Source organism: Pseudorasbora parva, chromosome 2 (genome assembly GCF_024679245.1).
Source record: "Pseudorasbora parva isolate DD20220531a chromosome 2, ASM2467924v1, whole genome shotgun sequence".
In the NCBI taxonomy this organism is placed as follows: Eukaryota; Metazoa; Chordata; class Actinopteri; order Cypriniformes; family Gobionidae; genus Pseudorasbora; species Pseudorasbora parva.
Window position 1 is genome coordinate 62,905,772 of NC_090173.1, and position 23,032 is coordinate 62,928,803.

At 48.1% G+C, this 23,032-nt stretch overlaps 34 non-coding genes across 34 annotated transcripts; 33 read left to right on the forward strand and 1 right to left on the reverse strand.

The window, feature by feature from the left end:
* Positions 1-308: 308 nt before the first annotated feature.
* trnag-ucc (transfer RNA glycine (anticodon UCC)) lies at positions 309-380 on the forward strand. Its single transcript has one exon. It is a non-coding gene; the product is annotated as a tRNA-Gly (tRNA).
* A 536-nt stretch (positions 381-916) lies between these two features.
* On the forward strand, positions 917-988 carry trnag-ucc (transfer RNA glycine (anticodon UCC)). Its single transcript has one exon. It is a non-coding gene; the product is annotated as a tRNA-Gly (tRNA).
* A 527-nt stretch (positions 989-1,515) lies between these two features.
* On the forward strand, positions 1,516-1,587 carry trnag-ucc (transfer RNA glycine (anticodon UCC)). Its single transcript has one exon. It is a non-coding gene; the product is annotated as a tRNA-Gly (tRNA).
* Positions 1,588-3,321: 1,734 nt separating this feature from the next.
* Positions 3,322-3,393, forward strand: trnag-ucc (transfer RNA glycine (anticodon UCC)). Its single transcript has one exon. It is a non-coding gene; the product is annotated as a tRNA-Gly (tRNA).
* A 536-nt stretch (positions 3,394-3,929) lies between these two features.
* trnag-ucc (transfer RNA glycine (anticodon UCC)) lies at positions 3,930-4,001 on the forward strand. The gene has a single exon. It is a non-coding gene; the product is annotated as a tRNA-Gly (tRNA).
* Positions 4,002-5,237: 1,236 nt separating this feature from the next.
* Positions 5,238-5,309, forward strand: trnag-ucc (transfer RNA glycine (anticodon UCC)). Its single transcript has one exon. It is a non-coding gene; the product is annotated as a tRNA-Gly (tRNA).
* A 536-nt stretch (positions 5,310-5,845) lies between these two features.
* trnag-ucc (transfer RNA glycine (anticodon UCC)) lies at positions 5,846-5,917 on the forward strand. The gene has a single exon. It is a non-coding gene; the product is annotated as a tRNA-Gly (tRNA).
* A 528-nt stretch (positions 5,918-6,445) lies between these two features.
* On the forward strand, positions 6,446-6,517 carry trnag-ucc (transfer RNA glycine (anticodon UCC)). Its single transcript has one exon. It is a non-coding gene; the product is annotated as a tRNA-Gly (tRNA).
* A 536-nt stretch (positions 6,518-7,053) lies between these two features.
* Positions 7,054-7,125, forward strand: trnag-ucc (transfer RNA glycine (anticodon UCC)). Its single transcript has one exon. It is a non-coding gene; the product is annotated as a tRNA-Gly (tRNA).
* Positions 7,126-7,652: 527 nt separating this feature from the next.
* On the forward strand, positions 7,653-7,724 carry trnag-ucc (transfer RNA glycine (anticodon UCC)). Its single transcript has one exon. It is a non-coding gene; the product is annotated as a tRNA-Gly (tRNA).
* Positions 7,725-8,260: 536 nt separating this feature from the next.
* Positions 8,261-8,332, forward strand: trnag-ucc (transfer RNA glycine (anticodon UCC)). The gene has a single exon. It is a non-coding gene; the product is annotated as a tRNA-Gly (tRNA).
* Positions 8,333-8,860: 528 nt separating this feature from the next.
* trnag-ucc (transfer RNA glycine (anticodon UCC)) lies at positions 8,861-8,932 on the forward strand. Its single transcript has one exon. It is a non-coding gene; the product is annotated as a tRNA-Gly (tRNA).
* A 536-nt stretch (positions 8,933-9,468) lies between these two features.
* On the forward strand, positions 9,469-9,540 carry trnag-ucc (transfer RNA glycine (anticodon UCC)). The gene has a single exon. It is a non-coding gene; the product is annotated as a tRNA-Gly (tRNA).
* A 527-nt stretch (positions 9,541-10,067) lies between these two features.
* On the forward strand, positions 10,068-10,139 carry trnag-ucc (transfer RNA glycine (anticodon UCC)). Its single transcript has one exon. It is a non-coding gene; the product is annotated as a tRNA-Gly (tRNA).
* A 1,734-nt stretch (positions 10,140-11,873) lies between these two features.
* trnag-ucc (transfer RNA glycine (anticodon UCC)) lies at positions 11,874-11,945 on the forward strand. Its single transcript has one exon. It is a non-coding gene; the product is annotated as a tRNA-Gly (tRNA).
* A 536-nt stretch (positions 11,946-12,481) lies between these two features.
* Positions 12,482-12,553, forward strand: trnag-ucc (transfer RNA glycine (anticodon UCC)). Its single transcript has one exon. It is a non-coding gene; the product is annotated as a tRNA-Gly (tRNA).
* Positions 12,554-13,081: 528 nt separating this feature from the next.
* On the forward strand, positions 13,082-13,153 carry trnag-ucc (transfer RNA glycine (anticodon UCC)). The gene has a single exon. It is a non-coding gene; the product is annotated as a tRNA-Gly (tRNA).
* A 536-nt stretch (positions 13,154-13,689) lies between these two features.
* Positions 13,690-13,761, forward strand: trnag-ucc (transfer RNA glycine (anticodon UCC)). Its single transcript has one exon. It is a non-coding gene; the product is annotated as a tRNA-Gly (tRNA).
* Positions 13,762-14,288: 527 nt separating this feature from the next.
* Positions 14,289-14,360, forward strand: trnag-ucc (transfer RNA glycine (anticodon UCC)). The gene has a single exon. It is a non-coding gene; the product is annotated as a tRNA-Gly (tRNA).
* A 536-nt stretch (positions 14,361-14,896) lies between these two features.
* Positions 14,897-14,968, forward strand: trnag-ucc (transfer RNA glycine (anticodon UCC)). The gene has a single exon. It is a non-coding gene; the product is annotated as a tRNA-Gly (tRNA).
* Positions 14,969-15,495: 527 nt separating this feature from the next.
* trnag-ucc (transfer RNA glycine (anticodon UCC)) lies at positions 15,496-15,567 on the forward strand. Its single transcript has one exon. It is a non-coding gene; the product is annotated as a tRNA-Gly (tRNA).
* Positions 15,568-16,103: 536 nt separating this feature from the next.
* Positions 16,104-16,175, forward strand: trnag-ucc (transfer RNA glycine (anticodon UCC)). Its single transcript has one exon. It is a non-coding gene; the product is annotated as a tRNA-Gly (tRNA).
* Positions 16,176-16,702: 527 nt separating this feature from the next.
* Positions 16,703-16,774, forward strand: trnag-ucc (transfer RNA glycine (anticodon UCC)). Its single transcript has one exon. It is a non-coding gene; the product is annotated as a tRNA-Gly (tRNA).
* Positions 16,775-16,883: 109 nt separating this feature from the next.
* trnad-guc (transfer RNA aspartic acid (anticodon GUC)) lies at positions 16,884-16,955 on the reverse strand. The gene has a single exon. It is a non-coding gene; the product is annotated as a tRNA-Asp (tRNA).
* Positions 16,956-17,310: 355 nt separating this feature from the next.
* Positions 17,311-17,382, forward strand: trnag-ucc (transfer RNA glycine (anticodon UCC)). Its single transcript has one exon. It is a non-coding gene; the product is annotated as a tRNA-Gly (tRNA).
* Positions 17,383-17,909: 527 nt separating this feature from the next.
* Positions 17,910-17,981, forward strand: trnag-ucc (transfer RNA glycine (anticodon UCC)). Its single transcript has one exon. It is a non-coding gene; the product is annotated as a tRNA-Gly (tRNA).
* A 536-nt stretch (positions 17,982-18,517) lies between these two features.
* On the forward strand, positions 18,518-18,589 carry trnag-ucc (transfer RNA glycine (anticodon UCC)). The gene has a single exon. It is a non-coding gene; the product is annotated as a tRNA-Gly (tRNA).
* A 527-nt stretch (positions 18,590-19,116) lies between these two features.
* Positions 19,117-19,188, forward strand: trnag-ucc (transfer RNA glycine (anticodon UCC)). The gene has a single exon. It is a non-coding gene; the product is annotated as a tRNA-Gly (tRNA).
* Positions 19,189-19,726: 538 nt separating this feature from the next.
* On the forward strand, positions 19,727-19,798 carry trnag-ucc (transfer RNA glycine (anticodon UCC)). Its single transcript has one exon. It is a non-coding gene; the product is annotated as a tRNA-Gly (tRNA).
* Positions 19,799-20,325: 527 nt separating this feature from the next.
* On the forward strand, positions 20,326-20,397 carry trnag-ucc (transfer RNA glycine (anticodon UCC)). Its single transcript has one exon. It is a non-coding gene; the product is annotated as a tRNA-Gly (tRNA).
* A 536-nt stretch (positions 20,398-20,933) lies between these two features.
* On the forward strand, positions 20,934-21,005 carry trnag-ucc (transfer RNA glycine (anticodon UCC)). The gene has a single exon. It is a non-coding gene; the product is annotated as a tRNA-Gly (tRNA).
* Positions 21,006-21,533: 528 nt separating this feature from the next.
* trnag-ucc (transfer RNA glycine (anticodon UCC)) lies at positions 21,534-21,605 on the forward strand. The gene has a single exon. It is a non-coding gene; the product is annotated as a tRNA-Gly (tRNA).
* A 536-nt stretch (positions 21,606-22,141) lies between these two features.
* Positions 22,142-22,213, forward strand: trnag-ucc (transfer RNA glycine (anticodon UCC)). Its single transcript has one exon. It is a non-coding gene; the product is annotated as a tRNA-Gly (tRNA).
* Positions 22,214-22,740: 527 nt separating this feature from the next.
* On the forward strand, positions 22,741-22,812 carry trnag-ucc (transfer RNA glycine (anticodon UCC)). The gene has a single exon. It is a non-coding gene; the product is annotated as a tRNA-Gly (tRNA).
* Positions 22,813-23,032: the final 220 nt, after the last annotated feature.

Genomic DNA, 23,032 nt, shown 5'->3' on the forward strand with positions numbered 1-23,032 from the left:
TGCTGCTCGCCGCAAACATCCTTCCCATTTGCAGGTACGGCCTCATGAGTCATATCGCTTCAAAGAAGCCAACAGAACATCTATTATATAAATAAATATGAAGTGTCTGTATAAATTGTGGAATGTCACTGAATTAGAGAGCTTGTTTTTCAATGAAGAGATTGGTAGGTAGAGTCCATAGGTTAATGCATTTTTTTCAGTTGCGAGTCCAAACAGACAGAGTTTCAGTTCCTCTGCACACAGTCGCTGAAAATGTGTTGGGAGCATTGACCGCCTAAGGTGGCGTTCAGCAAAGAAGCAAAATGCCTGCGTTGGTGGTATAGTGGTGAGCATAGCTGCCTTCCAAGCAGTTGACCCGGGTTCGATTCCCGGCCAACGCAATACTTTTGCTCAAAAATGTCTCCCGGGACCCTGGCCAACTCTTTGTGTCACTTGTAGCTGGAGCAATAACTTTTGAAAGGGTCTTTGGGCAGCAGTAAAGAATTAGACCTCCCCGTCGGGGAATCGAACCCCGGTCTTCCGCGTGACAGGCAGAGATACTGTCCACTATACTAACGAGGAGTTGCGGAAGGCTGGCGTTGCACCCGATCAGCGCAACTGCTGCTCGCCGCAAACAGGCTTCCCATTTGCAGGTACGGCTTCATGAGTCATATCGCTTCACAGAAGCAAAGAGAAGCCAACAGAACATGTAATATATAATTAAATATAAAGTGTCTGTATAAATTGAGGAATGTCACTGAATTAGAGAGCTTGTTTTTCAATGAAGAGATTGGTAGGTCAGGTCCATAGGTTAATGCATTTTTTTCAGTTGCTGGTCCAAACAGACAGAGTTTCAGTTCTTCTGCACACAGTCACTGATAATGTGTTGGGAGCATTGACCGCGTAAGGTGGCGTTCAGCAAACAAGCAAAACGCCTGCGTTGGTGGTATAGTGGTGAGCATAGCTGCCTTCCAAGCAGTTGACCCGGGTTCGATTCCCGGCCAACGCAATTCTTTTGCTCAAAACTGTCGCCCGGGGCCCCTGGCCAGCTCTTTGTGTCACTTGTAAATGGAGCAATAACTTTTGAATGGGTCTTTGGGCAGCAGTAAAGGACTAGACCTCCCCGTCGGGGAATCGAACCCCGGTCTTCTGCGTGACAGGCGGAGATACTGTCCACTATACTAACGAGGAGTTGCGGAAGGCTGGCGTCGCACCCGATCAGCGCAACTGCTGCTCGCCGCAAACAGCCTTCCCATTTGCAGGTACGGCCTCATGAGTCATATCGCTTCAAAGAAGCCAACAGAACATCTATTATATAAATAAATATGAAGTGTCTGTATAAATTGTGGAATGTCACTGAATTAGAGAGCTTGTTTTTCAATGAAGAGATTGGTAGGTAGAGTCCATAGGTTAATGCATTTTTTTCAGTTGCGAGTCCAAACAGACAGAGTTTCAGTTCCTCTGCACACAGTCGCTGAAAATGTGTTGGGAGCATTGACCGCCTAAGGTGGCGTTCAGCAAACAAGCAAAATGCCTGCGTTGGTGGTATAGTGGTGAGCATAGCTGCCTTCCAAGCAGTTGACCCGGGTTCGATTCCCGGCCAACGCAATACTTTTGCTCAAAAATGTCTCCCGGGACCCTGGCCAACTCTTTGTGTCACTTGTAGCTGGAGCAATAACTTTTGAAAGGGTCTTTGGGCAGCAGTAAAGAATTAGACCTCCCCGTCGGGGAATCGAACCCCGGTCTTCCGCGTGACAGGCGGAGATACTGTCCACTATACTAACGAGGAGTTGCGGAAGGCTGGCGTCGCACCCGATCAGCGCAACTGCTGCTCGCCGCAAACAGGCTTCCCATTTGCAGGTACGGCTTCATGAGTCATATCGCTTCACAGAAGCAAAGAGAAGCCAACAGAACATGTAATATATAATTAAATATAAAGTGTCTGTATAAATTGAGGAATGTCACTGAATTAGAGAGCTTGTTTTTCAATGAAGAGATTGGTAGGTCAGGTCCATAGGTTAATGCATTTTTTTCAGTTGCTGGTCCAAACAGACAGAGTTTCAGTTCTTCTGCACACAGTCACTGATAATGTGTTGGGAGCATTGACCGCGTAAGGTGGCGTTCAGCAAACAAGCAAAACGCCTGCGTTGGTGGTATAGTGGTGAGCATAGCTGCCTTCAAAGCAGTTGACCCGGGTTCGATTCCCGGCCAACGCAATTCTTTTGCTCAAAACTGTCGCCCGGGGCCCCTGGCCAGCTCTTTGTGTCACTTGTAAATGGAGCAATAACTTTTGAATGGGTCTTTGGGCAGCAGTAAAGGACTAGACCTCCCCGTCGGGGAATCGAACCCCGGTCTTCCGCGTGACAGGCGGAGATACTGTCCACTATACTAACGAGGAGTTGCGGAAGGCTGGCGTCGCACCCGATCAGCGCAACTGCTGCTCGCCGCAAACAGCCTTCCCATTTGCAGGTACGGCCTCATGAGTCATATCGCTTCACAGAAGCCAACAGAACATCTATTATATAAATAAATATGAAGTGTCTGTATAAATTGTGGAATGTCACTGAATTAGAGAGCTTGTTTTTCAATGAAGAGATTGGTAGGTAGAGTCCATAGGTTAATGCATTTTTTTCAGTTGCGAGTCCAAACAGACAGAGTTTCAGTTCCTCTGCACACAGTCGCTGATAATGTGTTGGGAGCATTGACCGCTTAAGGTGGCGTTCAGCAAACAAGCAAAATGCCTGCGTTGGTGGTATAGTGGTGAGCATAGCTGCCTTCCAAGCAGTTGACCCCGGTTCGATTCCCGACCAACGCAATTCTTTTGCTCAAAACTGTCGCCCGGGGCCCCTGGCCAGCTCGTTGTGTCACTTGTAAATGGAGCAATAACTTTTAAATGGGTCTTTGGGCAGCAGTAAAGGACTAGACCTCCCCGTCGGGGAATCGAACCCCGGTCTTCCGCGTGACAGGCGGAGATACTGTCCACTATACTAACGAGGAGTTGCAGAAGGCTGGCGTCGCACCCGATCAGCGCAACTGCTGCTCGCTGCAAACATCCTTCCCATTTGCAGGTACGGCCTCATGAGTCATATCGCTTCAAAGAAGCCAACAGAACATCTATTATATAAATAAATATGAAGTGTCTGTATAAATTGTGGAATGTCACTGAATTAGAGAGCTTGTTTTTCAATGAAGAGATTGGTAGGTAGAGTCCATAGGTTAATGCATTTTTTTCAGTTGCGAGTCCAAACAGACAGAGTTTCAGTTCCTCTGCACACAGTCGCTGAAAATGTGTTGGGAGCATTGACCGCCTAAGGTGGCGTTCAGCAAACAAGCAAAATGCCTGCGTTGGTGGTATAGTGGTGAGCATAGCTGCCTTCCAAGCAGTTGACCCGGGTTCGATTCCCGGCCAACGCAATACTTTTGCTCAAAAATGTCTCCCGGGACCCTGGCCAACTCTTTGTGTCACTTGTAGCTGGAGCAATAACTTTTGAATGGGTCTTTGGGCAGCAGTAAAGAATTAGACCTCCCCGTCGGGGAATCGAACCCCGGTCTTCCGCGTGACAGGCGGAGATACTGTCCACTATACTAACGAGGAGTTGCGGAAGGCTGGCGTCGCACCCAATCAGCGCAACTGCTGCTCGCCGCAAACAGGCTTCCCATTTGCAGGTACGGCCTCATGAGTCATATCGCTTCACAGAAGCAAAGAGAAGCCAACAGAACATGTAAAATATAATTAAATATAAAGTGTCTGTATAAATTGAGGAATGTCACTGAATTAGAGAGCTTGTTTTTCAATGAAGAGATTGGTAGGTCAGGTCCATAGGTTAATGCATTTTTTTCAGTTGCTGGTCCAAACAGACAGAGTTTCAGTTCCTCTGCACACAGTCACTGATAATGTGTTGGGAGCATTGACCGCGTAAGGTGGCGTTCAGCAAACAAGCAAAATGCCTGCGTTGGTGGTATAGTGGTGAGCATAGCTGCCTTCCAAGCAGTTGACCCGGGTTCGATTCCCGGCCAACGCAATTCTTTTGCTCAAAACTGTCGCCCGGGGCCCCTGGCCAGCTCTTTGTGTCACTTGTAAATGAAGCAATAACTTTTGAATGGGTCTTTGGGCAGCAGTAAAGGACTAGACCTCCCCGTCGGGGGAATCGAACCCCGGTCTTACGCGTGACAGGCGGAGATACTGTCCACTATACTAACGAGGAGTTGCAGAATGCTGGCGTCGCACCCGATCAGCGCAACTGCTGCTCGCCGCAAACATCCTTCCCATTTGCAGGTACGGCCTCATGAGTCATATCGCTTCAAAGAAGCCAACAGAACATCTATTATATAAATAAATATGAAGTGTCTGTATAAATTGTGGAATGTCACTGAATTAGAGAGCTTGTTTTTCAATGAAGAGATTGGTAGGTAGAGTCCATAGGTTAATGCATTTTTTTCAGTTGCGAGTCCAAACAGACAGAGTTTCAGTTCCTCTGCACACAGTCGCTGAAAATGTGTTGGGAGCATTGACCGCCTAAGGTGGCGTTCAGCAAACAAGCAAAATGCCTGCGTTGGTGGTATAGTGGTGAGCATAGCTGCCTTCCAAGCAGTTAACCCGGGTTCGATTCCCGGCCAACGCAATACTTTTGCTCAAAAATGCAAACAAGCAAAATGCCTGCGTTGGTGGTATAGTGGTGAGCATAGCTGCCTTCCAAGCAGTTGACCCCGGTTCGATTCCCGACCAACGCAATTCTTTTGCTCAAAACTGTCGCCCGGGGCCCCTGGCCAGCTCGTTGTGTCACTTGTAAATGGAGCAATAACTTTTGAATGGGTCTTTGGGCAGCAGTAAAGGACTAGACCTCCCCGTCGGGGAATCGAACCCCGGTCTTCCGCGTGACAGGCGGAGATACTGTCCACTATACTAACGAGGAGTTGCAGAAGGCTGGCGTCGCACCCGATCAGCGCAACTGCTGCTCGCTGCAAACATCCTTCCCATTTGCAGGTACGGCCTCATGAGTCATATCGCTTCAAAGAAGCCAACAGAACATCTATTATATAAATAAATATGAAGTGTCTGTATAAATTGTGGAATGTCACTGAATTAGAGAGCTTGTTTTTCAATGAAGAGATTGGTAGGTAGAGTCCATAGGTTAATGCATTTTTTTCAGTTGCGAGTCCAAACAGACAGAGTTTCAGTTCCTCTGCACACAGTCGCTGAAAATGTGTTGGGAGCATTGACCGCCTAAGGTGGCGTTCAGCAAACGAGCAAAATGCCTGCGTTGGTGGTATAGTGGTGAGCATAGCTGCCTTCCAAGCAGTTGACCCGGGTTCGATTCCCGGCCAACGCAATACTTTTGCTCAAAAATGTCTCCCGGGACCCTGGCCAACTCTTTGTGTCACTTGTAGCTGGAGCAATAACTTTTGAATGGGTCTTTGGGCAGCAGTAAAGAATTAGACCTCCCCGTCAGGGAATCGAACCCCGGTCTTCCGCGTGACAGGCGGAGATACTGTCCACTATACTAACGAGGAGTTGCGGAAGGCTGGCGTCGCACCCAATCAGCGCAACTGCTGCTCGCCGCAAACAGGCTTCCCATTTGCAGGTACGGCCTCATGAGTCATATCGCTTCACAGAAGCAAAGAGAAGCCAACAGAACATGTAAAATATAATTAAATATAAAGTGTCTGTATAAATTGAGGAATGTCACTGAATTAGAGAGCTTGTTTTTCAATGAAGAGATTGGTAGGTCAGGTCCATAGGTTAATGCATTTTTTTCAGTTGCTGGTCCAAACAGACAGAGTTTCAGTTCCTCTGCACACAGTCACTGATAATGTGTTGGGAGCATTGACCGCGTAAGGTGGCGTTCAGCAAACAAGCAAAATGCCTGCGTTGGTGGTATAGTGGTGAGCATAGCTGCCTTCCAAGCAGTTGACCCGGGTTCGATTCCCGGCCAACGCAATTCTTTTGCTCAGAACTGTCGCCCGGGGCCCCTGGCCAGCTCTTTGTGTCACTTGTAAATGAAGCAATAACTTTTGAATGGGTCTTTGGGCAGCAGTAAAGGACTAGACCTCCCCGTCGGGGGAATCGAACCCCGGTCTTACGCGTGACAGGCGGAGATACTGTCCACTATACTAACGAGGAGTTGCAGAATGCTGGCGTCGCACCCGATCAGCGCAACTGCTGCTCGCCGCAAACATCCTTCCCATTTGCAGGTACGGCCTCATGAGTCATATCGCTTCAAAGAAGCCAACAGAACATCTATTATATAAATAAATATGAAGTGTCTGTATAAATTGTGGAATGTCACTGAATTAGAGAGCTTGTTTTTCAATGAAGAGATTGGTAGGTAGAGTCCATAGGTTAATGCATTTTTTTCAGTTGCGAGTCCAAACAGACAGAGTTTCAGTTCCTCTGCACACAGTCGCTGAAAATGTGTTGGGAGCATTGACCGCCTAAGGTGGCGTTCAGCAAACAAGCAAAATGCCTGCGTTGGTGGTATAGTGGTGAGCATAGCTGCCTTCCAAGCAGTTGACCCGGGTTCGATTCCCGGCCAACGCAATACTTTTGCTCAAAAATGTCTCCCGGGACCCTGGCCAACTCTTTGTGTCACTTGTAGCTGGAGCAATAACTTTTGAATGGGTCTTTGGGCAGCAGTAAAGAATTAGACCTCCCCGTCGGGGAATCGAACCCCGGTCTTCCGCGTGACAGGCGGAGATACTGTCCACTATACTAACGAGGAGTTGCGGAAGGCTGGCGTCGCACCCGATCAGCGCAACTGCTGCTCGCCGCAAACAGGCTTCCCATTTGCAGGTACGGCCTCATGAGTCATATCGCTTCACAGAAGCAAAGAGAAGCCAACAGAACATGTAATATATAATTAAATATAAAGTGTCTGTATAAATTGAGGAATGTCACTGAATTAGAGAGCTTGTTTTTCAATGAAGAGATTGGTAGGTCAGGTCCATAGGTTAATGCATTTTTTTCAGTTGCTGGTCCAAACAGACAGAGTTTCAGTTCCTCTGCACACAGTCACTGATAATGTGTTGGGAGCATTGACCGCGTAAGGTGGCGTTCAGCAAACAAGCAAAATGCCTGCGTTGGTGGTATAGTGGTGAGCATAGCTGCCTTCCAAGCAGTTGACCCGGGTTCGATTCCCGGCCAACGCAATTCTTTTGCTCAAAACTGTCGCCCGGGGCCCCTGGCCAGCTCGTTGTGTCACTTGTAAATGGAGCAATAACTTTTGAATGGGTCTTTGGGCAGCAGTAAAGGACTAGACCTCCCCGTCGGGGAATCGAACCCCGGTCTTCCGCGTGACAGGCGGAGATACTGTCCACTATACTAACGAGGAGTTGCAGAAGGCTGGCGTCGCACCCGATCAGCGCAACTGCTGCTCGCTGCAAACATCCTTCCCATTTGCAGGTACGGCCTCATGAGTCATATCGCTTCAAAGAAGCCAACAGAACATCTATTATATAAATAAATATGAAGTGTCTGTATAAATTGTGGAATGTCACTGAATTAGAGAGCTTGTTTTTCAATGAAGAGATTGGTAGGTAGAGTCCATAGGTTAATGCATTTTTTTCAGTTGCGAGTCCAAACAGACAGAGTTTCAGTTCCTCTGCACACAGTCGCTGAAAATGTGTTGGGAGCATTGACCGCCTAAGGTGGCGTTCAGCAAACAAGCAAAATGCCTGCGTTGGTGGTATAGTGGTGAGCATAGCTGCCTTCCAAGCAGTTGACCCGGGTTCGATTCCCGGCCAACGCAATACTTTTGCTCAAAAATGTCTCCCGGGACCCTGGCCAACTCTTTGTGTCACTTGTAGCTGGAGCAATAACTTTTGAATGGGTCTTTGGGCAGCAGTAAAGAATTAGACCTCCCCGTCGGGGAATCGAACCCCGGTCTTCCGCGTGACAGGCGGAGATACTGTCCACTATACTAACGAGGAGTTGCGGAAGGCTGGCGTCGCACCCGATCAGCGCAACTGCTGCTCGCCGCAAACAGGCTTCCCATTTGCAGGTACGGCCTCATGAGTCATATCGCTTCACAGAAGCAAAGAGAAGCCAACAGAACATGTAATATATAATTAAATATAAAGTGTCTGTATAAATTGAGGAATGTCACTGAATTAGAGAGCTTGTTTTTCAATGAAGAGATTGGTAGGTCAGGTCCATAGGTTAATGCATTTTTTTCAGTTGCTGGTCCAAACAGACAGAGTTTCAGTTCCTCTGCACACAGTCACTGATAATGTGTTGGGAGCATTGACCGCGTAAGGTGGCGTTCAGCAAACAAGCAAAATGCCTGCGTTGGTGGTATAGTGGTGAGCATAGCTGCCTTCCAAGCAGTTGACCCGGGTTCGATTCCCGGCCAACGCAATTCTTTTGCTCAAAACTGTCGCCCGGGGCCCCTGGCCAGCTCTTTGTGTCACTTGTAAATGAAGCAATAACTTTTGAATGGGTCTTTGGGCAGCAGTAAAGGACTAGACCTCCCCGTCGGGGGAATCGAACCCCGGTCTTACGCGTGACAGGCGGAGATACTGTCCACTATACTAACGAGGAGTTGCAGAATGCTGGCGTCGCACCCGATCAGCGCAACTGCTGCTCGCCGCAAACATCCTTCCCATTTGCAGGTACGGCCTCATGAGTCATATCGCTTCAAAGAAGCCAACAGAACATCTATTATATAAATAAATATGAAGTGTCTGTATAAATTGTGGAATGTCACTGAATTAGAGAGCTTGTTTTTCAATGAAGAGATTGGTAGGTAGAGTCCATAGGTTAATGCATTTTTTTCAGTTGCGAGTCCAAACAGACAGAGTTTCAGTTCCTCTGCACACAGTCGCTGAAAATGTGTTGGGAGCATTGACCGCCTAAGGTGGCGTTCAGCAAAGAAGCAAAATGCCTGCGTTGGTGGTATAGTGGTGAGCATAGCTGCCTTCCAAGCAGTTGACCCGGGTTCGATTCCCGGCCAACGCAATACTTTTGCTCAAAAATGTCTCCCGGGACCCTGGCCAACTCTTTGTGTCACTTGTAGCTGGAGCAATAACTTTTGAAAGGGTCTTTGGGCAGCAGTAAAGAATTAGACCTCCCCGTCGGGGAATCGAACCCCGGTCTTCCGCGTGACAGGCAGAGATACTGTCCACTATACTAACGAGGAGTTGCGGAAGGCTGGCGTTGCACCCGATCAGCGCAACTGCTGCTCGCCGCAAACAGGCTTCCCATTTGCAGGTACGGCTTCATGAGTCATATCGCTTCACAGAAGCAAAGAGAAGCCAACAGAACATGTAATATATAATTAAATATAAAGTGTCTGTATAAATTGAGGAATGTCACTGAATTAGAGAGCTTGTTTTTCAATGAAGAGATTGGTAGGTCAGGTCCATAGGTTAATGCATTTTTTTCAGTTGCTGGTCCAAACAGACAGAGTTTCAGTTCTTCTGCACACAGTCACTGATAATGTGTTGGGAGCATTGACCGCGTAAGGTGGCGTTCAGCAAACAAGCAAAACGCCTGCGTTGGTGGTATAGTGGTGAGCATAGCTGCCTTCCAAGCAGTTGACCCGGGTTCGATTCCCGGCCAACGCAATTCTTTTGCTCAAAACTGTCGCCCGGGGCCCCTGGCCAGCTCTTTGTGTCACTTGTAAATGGAGCAATAACTTTTGAATGGGTCTTTGGGCAGCAGTAAAGGACTAGACCTCCCCGTCGGGGAATCGAACCCCGGTCTTCTGCGTGACAGGCGGAGATACTGTCCACTATACTAACGAGGAGTTGCGGAAGGCTGGCGTCGCACCCGATCAGCGCAACTGCTGCTCGCCGCAAACAGCCTTCCCATTTGCAGGTACGGCCTCATGAGTCATATCGCTTCAAAGAAGCCAACAGAACATCTATTATATAAATAAATATGAAGTGTCTGTATAAATTGTGGAATGTCACTGAATTAGAGAGCTTGTTTTTCAATGAAGAGATTGGTAGGTAGAGTCCATAGGTTAATGCATTTTTTTCAGTTGCGAGTCCAAACAGACAGAGTTTCAGTTCCTCTGCACACAGTCGCTGAAAATGTGTTGGGAGCATTGACCGCCTAAGGTGGCGTTCAGCAAACAAGCAAAATGCCTGCGTTGGTGGTATAGTGGTGAGCATAGCTGCCTTCCAAGCAGTTGACCCGGGTTCGATTCCCGGCCAACGCAATACTTTTGCTCAAAAATGTCTCCCGGGACCCTGGCCAACTCTTTGTGTCACTTGTAGCTGGAGCAATAACTTTTGAAAGGGTCTTTGGGCAGCAGTAAAGAATTAGACCTCCCCGTCGGGGAATCGAACCCCGGTCTTCCGCGTGACAGGCGGAGATACTGTCCACTATACTAACGAGGAGTTGCGGAAGGCTGGCGTCGCACCCGATCAGCGCAACTGCTGCTCGCCGCAAACAGGCTTCCCATTTGCAGGTACGGCTTCATGAGTCATATCGCTTCACAGAAGCAAAGAGAAGCCAACAGAACATGTAATATATAATTAAATATAAAGTGTCTGTATAAATTGAGGAATGTCACTGAATTAGAGAGCTTGTTTTTCAATGAAGAGATTGGTAGGTCAGGTCCATAGGTTAATGCATTTTTTTCAGTTGCTGGTCCAAACAGACAGAGTTTCAGTTCTTCTGCACACAGTCACTGATAATGTGTTGGGAGCATTGACCGCGTAAGGTGGCGTTCAGCAAACAAGCAAAACGCCTGCGTTGGTGGTATAGTGGTGAGCATAGCTGCCTTCAAAGCAGTTGACCCGGGTTCGATTCCCGGCCAACGCAATTCTTTTGCTCAAAACTGTCGCCCGGGGCCCCTGGCCAGCTCTTTGTGTCACTTGTAAATGGAGCAATAACTTTTGAATGGGTCTTTGGGCAGCAGTAAAGGACTAGACCTCCCCGTCGGGGAATCGAACCCCGGTCTTCCGCGTGACAGGCGGAGATACTGTCCACTATACTAACGAGGAGTTGCGGAAGGCTGGCGTCGCACCCGATCAGCGCAACTGCTGCTCGCCGCAAACAGCCTTCCCATTTGCAGGTACGGCCTCATGAGTCATATCGCTTCACAGAAGCCAACAGAACATCTATTATATAAATAAATATGAAGTGTCTGTATAAATTGTGGAATGTCACTGAATTAGAGAGCTTGTTTTTCAATGAAGAGATTGGTAGGTAGAGTCCATAGGTTAATGCATTTTTTTCAGTTGCGAGTCCAAACAGACAGAGTTTCAGTTCCTCTGCACACAGTCGCTGATAATGTGTTGGGAGCATTGACCGCTTAAGGTGGCGTTCAGCAAACAAGCAAAATGCCTGCGTTGGTGGTATAGTGGTGAGCATAGCTGCCTTCCAAGCAGTTGACCCCGGTTCGATTCCCGACCAACGCAATTCTTTTGCTCAAAACTGTCGCCCGGGGCCCCTGGCCAGCTCGTTGTGTCACTTGTAAATGGAGCAATAACTTTTAAATGGGTCTTTGGGCAGCAGTAAAGGACTAGACCTCCCCGTCGGGGAATCGAACCCCGGTCTTCCGCGTGACAGGCGGAGATACTGTCCACTATACTAACGAGGAGTTGCAGAAGGCTGGCGTCGCACCCGATCAGCACAACTGCTGCTCGCTGCAAACATCCTTCCCATTTGCAGGTACGGCCTCATGAGTCATATCGCTTCAAAGAAGCCAACAGAACATCTATTATATAAATAAATATGAAGTGTCTGTATAAATTGTGGAATGTCACTGAATTAGAGAGCTTGTTTTTCAATGAAGAGATTGGTAGGTAGAGTCCATAGGTTAATGCATTTTTTTCAGTTGCGAGTCCAAACAGACAGAGTTTCAGTTCCTCTGCACACAGTCGCTGAAAATGTGTTGGGAGCATTGACCGCCTAAGGTGGCGTTCAGCAAACAAGCAAAATGCCTGCGTTGGTGGTATAGTGGTGAGCATAGCTGCCTTCCAAGCAGTTGACCCGGGTTCGATTCCCGGCCAACGCAATACTTTTGCTCAAAAATGTCTCCCGGGACCCTGGCCAACTCTTTGTGTCACTTGTAGCTGGAGCAATAACTTTTGAATGGGTCTTTGGGCAGCAGTAAAGAATTAGACCTCCCCGTCGGGGAATCGAACCCCGGTCTTCCGCGTGACAGGCGGAGATACTGTCCACTATACTAACGAGGAGTTGCGGAAGGCTGGCGTCGCACCCAATCAGCGCAACTGCTGCTCGCCGCAAACAGGCTTCCCATTTGCAGGTACGGCCTCATGAGTCATATCGCTTCACAGAAGCAAAGAGAAGCCAACAGAACATGTAAAATATAATTAAATATAAAGTGTCTGTATAAATTGAGGAATGTCACTGAATTAGAGAGCTTGTTTTTCAATGAAGAGATTGGTAGGTCAGGTCCATAGGTTAATGCATTTTTTTCAGTTGCTGGTCCAAACAGACAGAGTTTCAGTTCCTCTGCACACAGTCACTGATAATGTGTTGGGAGCATTGACCGCGTAAGGTGGCGTTCAGCAAACAAGCAAAATGCCTGCGTTGGTGGTATAGTGGTGAGCATAGCTGCCTTCCAAGCAGTTGACCCGGGTTCGATTCCCGGCCAACGCAATTCTTTTGCTCAAAACTGTCGCCCGAGGCCCCTGGCCAGCTCTTTGTGTCACTTGTAAATGAAGCAATAACTTTTGAATGGGTCTTTGGGCAGCAGTAAAGGACTAGACCTCCCCGTCGGGGGAATCGAACCCCGGTCTTACGCGTGACAGGCGGAGATACTGTCCACTATACTAACGAGGAGTTGCAGAAGGCTGGCGTCGCACCCGATCAGCGCAACTGCTGCTCGCCGCAAACATCCTTCCCATTTGCAGGTACGGCCTCATGAGTCATATCGCTTCAAAGAAGCCAACAGAACATCTATTATATAAATAAATATGAAGTGTCTGTATAAATTGTGGAATGTCACTGAATTAGAGAGCTTGTTTTTCAATGAAGAGATTGGTAGGTAGAGTCCATAGGTTAATGTATTTTTTTCAGTTGCGAGTCCAAACAGACAGAGTTTCAGTTCCTCTGCACACAGTCGCTGAAAATGTGTTGGGAGCATTGACCGCCTAAGGTGGCGTTCAGCAAACAAGCAAAATGCCTGCGTTGGTGGTATAGTGGTGAGCATAGCTGCCTTCCAAGCAGTTGACCCGGGTTCGATTCCCGGCCAACGCAATACTTTTGCTCAAAAATGTCTCCCGGGACCCTGGCCAACTCTTTGTGTCACTTGTAGCTGGAGCAATAACTTTTGAAAGGGTCTTTGGGCAGCAGTAAAGAATTAGACCTCCCCGTCGGGGAATCGAACCCCGGTCTTCCGCGTGACAGGCGGAGATACTGTCCACTATACTAACGAGGAGTTGCGGAAGGCTGGCGTCGCACCCGATCAGCGCAACTGCTGCTCGCCGCAAACAGGCTTCCCATTTGCAGGTACGGCCTCATGAGTCATATCGCTTCACAGAAGCAAAGAGAAGCCAACAGAACATGTAATATATAATTAAATATAAAGTGTCTGTATAAATTGAGGAATGTCACTGAATTAGAGAGCTTGTTTTTCAATGAAGAGATTGGTAGGTCAGGTCCATAGGTTAATGCATTTTTTTCAGTTGCTGGTCCAAACAGACAGAGTTTCAGTTCTTCTGCACACAGTCACTGATAATGTGTTGGGAGCATTGACCGCCTAAGGTGGCGTTCAGCAAACAAGCAAAACGCCTGCGTTGGTGGTATAGTGGTGAGCATAGCTGCCTTCCAAGCAGTTGACCCGGGTTCGATTCCCGGCCAACGCAATTCTTTTGCTCAAAAATGTCGCCCGGGGCCCCTGGCCAGCTCTTTGTGTCACTTGTAAATGGAGCAATAACTTTTGAATGGGTCTTTGGGCAGCAGTAAAGGACTAGACCTCCCCGTCGGGGAATCGAACCCCGGTCTTCCGCGTGACAGGCGGAGATACTGTCCACTATACTAACGAGGAGTTGCAGAAGGCTGGCGTCGCACCCGATCAGCGCAACTGCTGCTCACCGCAAACATCCTTTTCATTTGCAGGTACGGCCTCATGAGTCATATCGCTTCAAAGAAGCCAACAGAACATCTATTATATAAATAAATATGAAGTGTCTGTATAAATTGTGGAATGTCACTGAATTAGAGAGCTTGTTTTTCAATGAAGAGATTGGTAGGTAGAGTCCATAGGTTAATGCATTTTTTTCAGTTGCGAGTCCAAACAGACAGAGTTTCAGTTCCTCTGCACACAGTCGCTGAAAATGTGTTGGGAGCATTGACCGCCTAAGGTGGCGTTCAGCAAACAAGCAAAATGCCTGCGTTGGTGGTATAGTGGTCAGCATAGCTGCCTTCCAAGCAGTTGACCCGGGTTCGATTCCCGGCCAACGCAATACTTTTGCTCAAAAATGTCTCCCGGGACCCTGGCCAACTCTTTGTGTCACTTGTAGCTGGAGCAATAACTTTTGAAAGGGTCTTTGGGCAGCAGTAAAGAATTAGACCTCCCCGTCGGGGAATCGAACCCCGGTCTTCCGCGTGACAGGCGGAGATACTGTCCACTATACTAACGAGGAGTTGCGGAAGGCTGGCGTCGCACCCGATCAGTGCAACTGCTGCTCGCCGCAAACAGGCTTCCCATTTGCAGGTACGGCCTCATGAGTCATATCGCTTCACAGAAGCAAAGAGAAGCCAACAGAACATGTAATATATAATTAAATATAAAGTGTCTGTATAAATTGAGGAATGTCACTGAATTAGAGAGCTTGTTTTTCAATGAAGAGATTGGTAGGTCAGGTCCATAGGTTAATGCATTTTTTTCAGTTGCTGGTCCAAACAGACAGAGTTTCAGTTCTTCTGCACACAGTCACTGATAATGTGTTGGGAGCATTGACCGCGTAAGGTGGCGTTCAGCAAACAAGCAAAACGCCTGCGTTGGTGGTATAGTGGTGAGCATAGCTGCCTTCCAAGCAGTTGACCCGGGTTCGATTCCCGGCCAACGCAATGCTTTTGCTCAAAAATGTCGCCCGGGGCCCCTGGCCAGCTCTTTGTGTCACTTGTAAATGGAGCAATAACTTTTGAATGGGTCTTTGGGCAGCAGTAAAGGACTAGAACTCCCCGTCGGGGAATCGAACCCCGGTCTTCCGCGTGACAGGCGGAGATACTGTCCACTATACTAACGAGGAGTTGCAGAAGGGTGGTGTCGCACCCGATCAGCGCAACTGCTGCTCACCGCAAACATCCTTCCCATTTGCAGGTACGGCCTCATGAGTCATATCGCTTCAAAGAAGCCAACAGAATATCTATTATATAAATAAATATGAAGTGTCTGTATAAATTGTGGATTGTCACTGAATTAGAGAGCTTGTTTTTCAATGAAGAGATTGGTAGGTAGAGTCCATAGGTTAATGCATTTTTTTCAGTTGCGAGTCCAAACAGACAGAGTTTCAGTTCCTCTGCACACAGTCGCTGAAAATGTGTTGGGAGCATTGACCGCCTAAGGTGGCGTTCAGCAAACAAGCAAAATGCCTGCGTTGGTGGTATAGTGGTGAGCATAGCTGCCTTCCAAGCAGTTGACCCGGGTTCGATTCCCGGCCAACGCAATACTTTTGCTCAAAAATGTCTCCCGGGACCCTGGCCAACTCTTTGTGTCACTTGTAGCTGGAGCAATAACTTTTGAAAGGGTCTTTGGGCAGCAGTAAAGAATTAGACCTCCCCGTCGGGGAATCGAACCCCGGTCTTACGCGTGACAGGCGGAGATACTGTCCACTATACTAACGAGTAGTTGCGGAAGGCTGGCGTCGCACCCGATCAGCGCAACTGCTGCTCGCCGCAAACAGGCTTCCCATTTGCAGGTACGGCTTCATGAGTCATATCGCTTCACAGAAGCAAAGAGAAGCCAACAGAACATGTAATATATAATTAAATATAAAGTGTCTGTATAAATTGAGGAATGTCACTGAATTAGAGAGCTTGTTTTTCAATGAAGAGATTGGTAGGTCAGGTCCATAGGTTAATGCATTTTTTTCAGTTGCTGGTCCAAACAGACAGAGTTTCAGTTCTTCTGCACACAGTCACTGATAATGTGTTGGGAGCATTGACCGCGTAAGGTGGCGTTCAGCAAACAAGCAAAACGCCTGCGTTGGTGGTATAGTGGTGAGCATAGCTGCCTTCCAAGCAGTTGACCCGGGTTCGATTCCCGGCCAACGCAATTCTTTTGCTCAAAACTGTCGCCCGGGGCCCCTGGCCAGCTCTTTGTGTCACTTGTAAATGGAGCAATAACTTTTGAATGGGTCTTTGGGCAGCAGTAAAGGACTAGACCTCCCCGTCGGGGAATCGAACCCCGGTTTTCCGCGTGACAGGCGGAGATACTGTCCACTATACTAACGAGGAGTTGCAGAAGACTGGCGTCGCACCCGATCAGCGCAACTGCTGCTCGCCGCAAACATCCTTCCCATTTGCAGGTACGGCCTCATGAGTCATATCGCTTCAAAGAAGCCAACAGAACATCTATTATATAAATAAATATGAAGTGTCTGTATAAATTGTGGAATGTCACTGAATTAGAGAGCTTGTTTTTCAATGAAGAGATTGGTAGGTAGAGTCCATAGGTTAATGCATTTTTTTCAGTTGCGAGTCCAAACAGACAGAGTTTCAGTTCCTCTGCACACAGTCGCTGAAAATGTGTTGGGAGCATTGACCGCCTAAGGTGGCGTTCAGCAAACAAGCAAAATGCCTGCGTTGGTGGTATAGTGGTCAGCATAGCTGCCTTCCAAGCAGTTGACCCGGGTTCGATTCCCGGCCAACGCAATACTTTTGCTCAAAAATGTCTCCCGGGACCCTGGCCAACTCTTTGTGTCACTTGTAGCTGGAGCAATAACTTTTGAAAGGGTCTTTGGGCAGCAGTAAAGAATTAGACCTCCCCGTCGGGGAATCGAACCCCGGTCTTCCGCTTGACAGGCGGAGATACTGTCCACTATACTAACGAGGAGTTGCGGAAGGCTGGCGTCGCACCCGATCAGCGCAACTGCTGCTCGCCGCAAACAGGCTTCCCATTTGCAGGTACGGCCTCATGAGTCATATCGCTTCACAGAAGCAAAGAGAAGCCAACAGAACATGTAATATATAATTAAATATAAAGTGTCTGTATAAATTGAGGAATGTCACTGAATTAGAGAGCTTGTTTTTCAATGAAGAGATTGGTAGGTCAGGTCCATAGGTTAATGCATTTTTTTCAGTTGCTGGTCCAAACAGACAGAGTTTCAGTTCTTCTGCACACAGTCACTGATAATGTGTTGGGAGCATTGACCGCGTAAGGTGGCGTTCAGCAAACAAGCAAAACGCCTGCGTTGGTGGTATAGTGGTGAGCATAGCTGCCTTCCAAGCAGTTGACCCGGGTTCGATTCCCGGCCAACGCAATGCTTTTGCTCAAAAATGTCGCCCGGGGCCCCTGGCCAGCTCTTTGTGTCACTTGTAAATGGAGCAATAACTTTTGAATGGGTCTTTGGGCAGCAGTAAAGGACTAGCCCTCCCCGTCGGGGAATCGAACCCCGGTCTTCCGCGTGACAGGCGGAGATACTGTCCACTATACTAATGAGGAGTTGCAGAAGGGTGGCGTCGCACCCGATCAGCGCAACTGCTGCTCACCGCAAACATCCTTCCCATTTGCAGGTACGGCCTCATGAGTCATATCGCTTCAAAGAAGCCAACAGAACATCTATTATATAAATAAATATGAAGTGTCTGTATAAATTGTGGAATGTCACTGAATTAGAGAGCTTGTTTTTCAATGAAGAGATTGGTAGGTAGAGTCCATAGGTTAATGCATTTTTTTCAGTTGCGAGTCCAAACAGACAGAGTTTCAGTTCCTCTGCACACAGTCGCTGAAAATGTGTTGGGATCATTGACCGCCTAAGGTGGCGTTCAGCAAACAAGGAAAATGCCTGCGTTGGTGGTATAGTGGTGAGCATAGCTGCCTTCCAAGCAGTTGACCCGGGTTCGATTCCCGGCCAACGCAATACTTTTGCTCAAAAATGTCTCCCGGGACCCTGGCCAACTCTTTGTGTCACTTGTAGCTGGAGCAATAACTTTTGAAAGGGTCTTTGGGCAGCAGTAAAGAATTAGACCTCCCCGTCGGGGAATCGAACCCCGGTCTTCCGCGTGACAGGCGGAGATACTGTCCACTATACTAACGAGGAGTTGCGGAAGGCTGGCGTCGCACCCGATCAGCGCAACTGCTGCTCGCCGCAAACAGGCTTCCCATTTGCAGGTACGGCTTCATGAGTCATATCGCTTCACAGAAGCAAAGAGAAGCCAACAGAACATGTAATATATAATTAAATATAAAGTGTCTGTATAAATTGAGGAATGTCACTGAATTAGAGAGCTTGTTTTTCAATGAAGAGATTGGTAGGTCAGGTCCATAGGTTAATGCATTTTTTTCAGTTGCTGGTCCAAACAGACAGAGTTTCAGTTCTTCTGCACACAGTCACTGATAATGTGTTGGGAGCATTGACCGCGTAAGGTGGCGTTCAGCAAACAAGCAAAACGCCTGCGTTGGTGGTATAGTGGTGAGCATAGCTGCCTTCCAAGCAGTTGACCCGGGTTCGATTCCCGGCCAACGCAATTCTTTTGCTCAAAACTGTCGCCCGGGGCCCCTGGCCAGCTCTTTGTGTCACTTGTAAATGGAGCAATAACTTTTGAATGGGTCTTTGGGCAGCAGTAAAGGACTAGACCTCCCCGTCGGGGAATCGAACCCCGGTCTTCCGCGTGACAGGCGGAGATACTGTCCACTATACTAACGAGGAGTTGCAGAAGGGTGGCGTCGCACCCGATCAGCGCAACGGCTGCTCATCGCAAACATCCTTCCCATTTGCAGGTACGGCCTCATGAGTCATATCGCTTCAAAGAAGCCAACAGAACATCTATTATATAAATAAATATGAAGTGTCTGTATAAATTGTGGAATGTCACTGAATTAGAGAGCTTGTTTTTCAATGAAGAGATTGGTAGGTAGAGTCCATAGGTTAATGCATTTTTTTCAGTTGCGAGTCCAAACAGACAGAGTTTCAGTTCCTCTGCACACAGTCGCTGAAAATGTGTTGGGAGCATTGACCGCCTAAGGTGGCGTTCAGCAAACAAGCAAAATGCCTGCGTTGGTGGTATAGTGGTGAGCATAGCTGCCTTCCAAGCAGTTGACCCGGGTTCGATTCCCGGCCAACGCAATACTTTTGCTCAAAAATGTCTCCCGGGACCCTGGCCAACTCTTTGTGTCACTTTTAGCTGGAGCAATAACTTTTGAAAGGGTCTTTGGGCAGCAGTAAAGAATTAGACCTCCCCGTCGGGGAATCGAACCCCGGTCTTCGACGTGACAGGCGGAGATACTGTCCACTATACTAACGAGGAGTTGCGGAAGGCTGGCGTCGCACCTGATCAGCGCAACTGCTGCTCGCCGCAAACAGGCTTCCCATTTGCAGGTACGGCTTCATGAGTCATATCGCTTCACAGAAGCAAAGAGAAGCCAACAGAACATGTAATATATAATTAAATATAAAGTGTCTGTATAAATTGAGGAATGTCACTGAATTAGAGAGCTTGTTTTTCAATGAAGAGATTGGTAGGTCAGGTCCATAGGTTAATGCATTTTTTTCAGTTGCTGGTCCAAACTGAAACAGAGTTTCAGTTCTTCTGCACACAGTCACTGATAATGTGTTGGGAGCATTGACCGCGTAAGGTGGCGTTCAGCAAACAAGCAAAACGCCTGCGTTGGTGGTATAGTGGTGAGCATAGCTGCCTTCCAAGCAGTTGACCCGGGTTCGATTCCCGGCCAACGCAATTCTTTTGCTCAAAACTGTCGCCCGGGGCCCCTGGCCAGCTCGTTGTGTCACTTGTAAATGGAGCAATAACTTTTGAATGGGTCTTTGGGCAGCAGTAAAGGACTAGACCTCCCCGTCGGGGAATCGAACCCCGGTCTTCCGCGTGACAGGCGGAGATACTGTCCACTATACTAACGAGGAGTTGCAGAAGGCTGGCGTCGCACCCGATCAGCGCAACTGCTGCTCGCTGCAAACATCCTTCCCATTTGCAGGTAAGGCCTCATGAGTCATATCGCTTCAAAGAAGCCAACAGAACATCTATTATATAAATAAATATGAAGTGTCTGTATAAATTGTGGAATGTCACTGAATTAGAGAGCTTGTTTTGCAATGAAGAGATTGGTAGGTAGAGTCCATAGGTTAATGCATTTTTTTCAGTTGCGAGTCCAAACAGACAGAGTTTCAGTTCCTCTGCACACAGTCGCTGAAAATGTGTTGGGAGCATTGACCGCCTAAGGTGGCGTTCAGCAAACAAGCAAAAAGCCTGCGTTGGTGGTATAGTGGTGAGCATAGCTGCCTTCCAAGCAGTTGACCCGGGTTCGATTCCCGGCCAACGCAATACTTTTGCTCAAAAATGTCTCCCGGGACCCTGGCCAACTCTTTGTGTCACTTGTAGCTGGAGCAATAACTTTTGAATGGGTCTTTGGGCAGCAGTAAAGAATTAGACCTCCCCGTCGGGGAATCGAACCCTGGTCTTCCGCGTGACAGGCGGAGATACTGTCCACTATACTAACGAGGAGTTGCGGAAGGCTGGCGTCGCACCCAATCAGCGCAACTGCTGCTCGCCGCAAACAGGCTTCCCATTTGCAGGTACGGCCTCATGAGTCATATCGCTTCACAGAAGCAAAGAGAAGCCAACAGAACATGTAAAATATAATTAAATATAAAGTGTCTGTATAAATTGAGGAATGTCACTGAATTAGAGAGCTTGTTTTTCAATGAAGAGATTGGTAGGTCAGGTCCATAGGTTAATGCATTTTTTTCAGTTGCTGGTCCAAACAGACAGAGTTTCAGTTCCTCTGCACACAGTCACTGATAATGTGTTGGGAGCATTGACCGCGTAAGGTGGCGTTCAGCAAACAAGCAAAATGCCTGCGTTGGTGGTATAGTGGTGAGCATAGCTGCCTTCCAAGCAGTTGACCCGGGTTCGATTCCCGGCCAACGCAATTCTTTTGCTCAAAACTGTCGCCCGGGGCCCCTGGCCAGCTCTTTGTGTCACTTGTAAATGAAGCAATAACTTTTGAATGGGTCTTTGGGCAGCAGTAAAGGACTAGACCTCCCCGTCGGGGGAATCGAACCCCGGTCTTACGCGTGACAGGCGGAGATACTGTCCACTATACTAACGAGGAGTTGCAGAAGGCTGGCGTCGCACCCGATCAGCGCAACTGCTGCTCGCCGCAAACATCCTTCCCATTTGCAGGTACGGCCTCATGAGTCATATCGCTTCAAAGAAGCCAACAGAACATCTATTATATAAATAAATATGAAGTGTCTGTATAAATTGTGGAATGTCACTGAATTAGAGAGCTTGTTTTTCAATGAAGAGATTGGTAGGTAGAGTCCATAGGTTAATGCATTTTTTTCAGTTGCGAGTCCAAACAGACAGAGTTTCAGTTCCTCTGCACACAGTCGCTGAAAATGTGTTGGGAGCATTGACCGCCTAAGGTGGCGTTCAGCAAACAAGCAAAATGCCTGCGTTGGTGGTATAGTGGTGAGCATAGCTGCCTTCCAAGCAGTTGACCCGGGTTCGATTCCCGGCCAACGCAATACTTTTGCTCAAAAATGTCTCCCGGGACCCTGGCCAACTCTTTGTGTCACTTGTAGCTGGAGCAATAACTTTTGAAAGGGTCTTTGGGCAGCAGTAAAGAATTAGACCTCCCCGTCGGGGAATCGAACCCCGGTCTTCCGCGTGACAGGCGGAGATACTGTCCACTATACTAACGAGGAGTTGCGGAAGGCTGGCGTCGCACCCGATCAGCGCAACTGCTGCTCGCCGCAAACAGGCTTCCCATTTGCAGGTACGGCTTCATGAGTCATATCGCTTCACAGAAGCAAAGAGAAGCCAACAGAACATGTAATATATAATTAAATATAAAGTGTCTGTATAAATTGAGGAATGTCACTGAATTAGAGAGCTTGTTTTTCAATGAAGAGATTGGTAGGTCAGGTCCATAGGTTAATGCATTTTTTTCAGTTGCTGGTCCAAACAGACAGAGTTTCAGTTCTTCTGCACACAGTCACTGATAATGTGTTGGGAGCATTGACCGCGTAAGGTGGCGTTCAGCAAACAAGCAAAACGCCTGCGTTGGTGGTATAGTGGTGAGCATAGCTGCCTTCCAAGCAGTTGACCCGGGTTCGATTCCCGGCCAACGCAATTCTTTTGCTCAAAACTGTCGCCCGGGGCCCCTGGCCAGCTCTTTGTGTCACTTGTAAATGGAGCAATAACTTTTGAATGGGTCTTTGGGCAGCAGTAAAGGACTAGACCTCCCCGTCGGGGAATCGAACCCCGGTCTTCCGCGTGACAGGCGGAGATACTGTCCACTATACTAACGAGGAGTTGCAGAAGGGTGGCGTCGCACCCGATCAGCGCAACTGCTGCTCACCGCAAACATCCTTCCCATTTGCAGGTACGGCCTCATGAGTCATATCGCTTCAAAGAAGCCAACAGAACATCTATTATATAAATAAATATGAAGTGTCTGTATAAATTGTGGAATGTCACTGAATTAGAGAGCTTGTTTTTCAATGAAGAGATTGGTAGGTAGAGTCCATAGGTTAATGCATTTTTTTCAGTTGCGAGTCCAAACAGACAGAGTTTCAGTTCCTCTGCACACAGTCGCTGAAAATGTGTTGGGAGCATTGACCGCCTAAGGTGGCGTTCAGCAAACAAGCAAAATGCCTGCGTTGGTGGTATAGTGGTGAGCATAGCTGCCTTCCAAGCAGTTGACCCGGGTTCGATTCCCGGCCAACGCAATACTTTTGCTCAAAAATGTCTCCCGGGACCCTGGCCAACTCTTTGTGTCACTTGTAGCTGGAGCAATAACTTTTGAAAGGGTCTTTGGGCAGCAGTAAAGAATTAGACCTCCCCGTCGGGGAATCGAACCCCGGTCTTCCGCGTGACAGGCGGAGATACTGTCCACTATACTAACGAGGAGTTGCGGAAGGCTGGCGTCGCACCCGATCAGCGCAACTG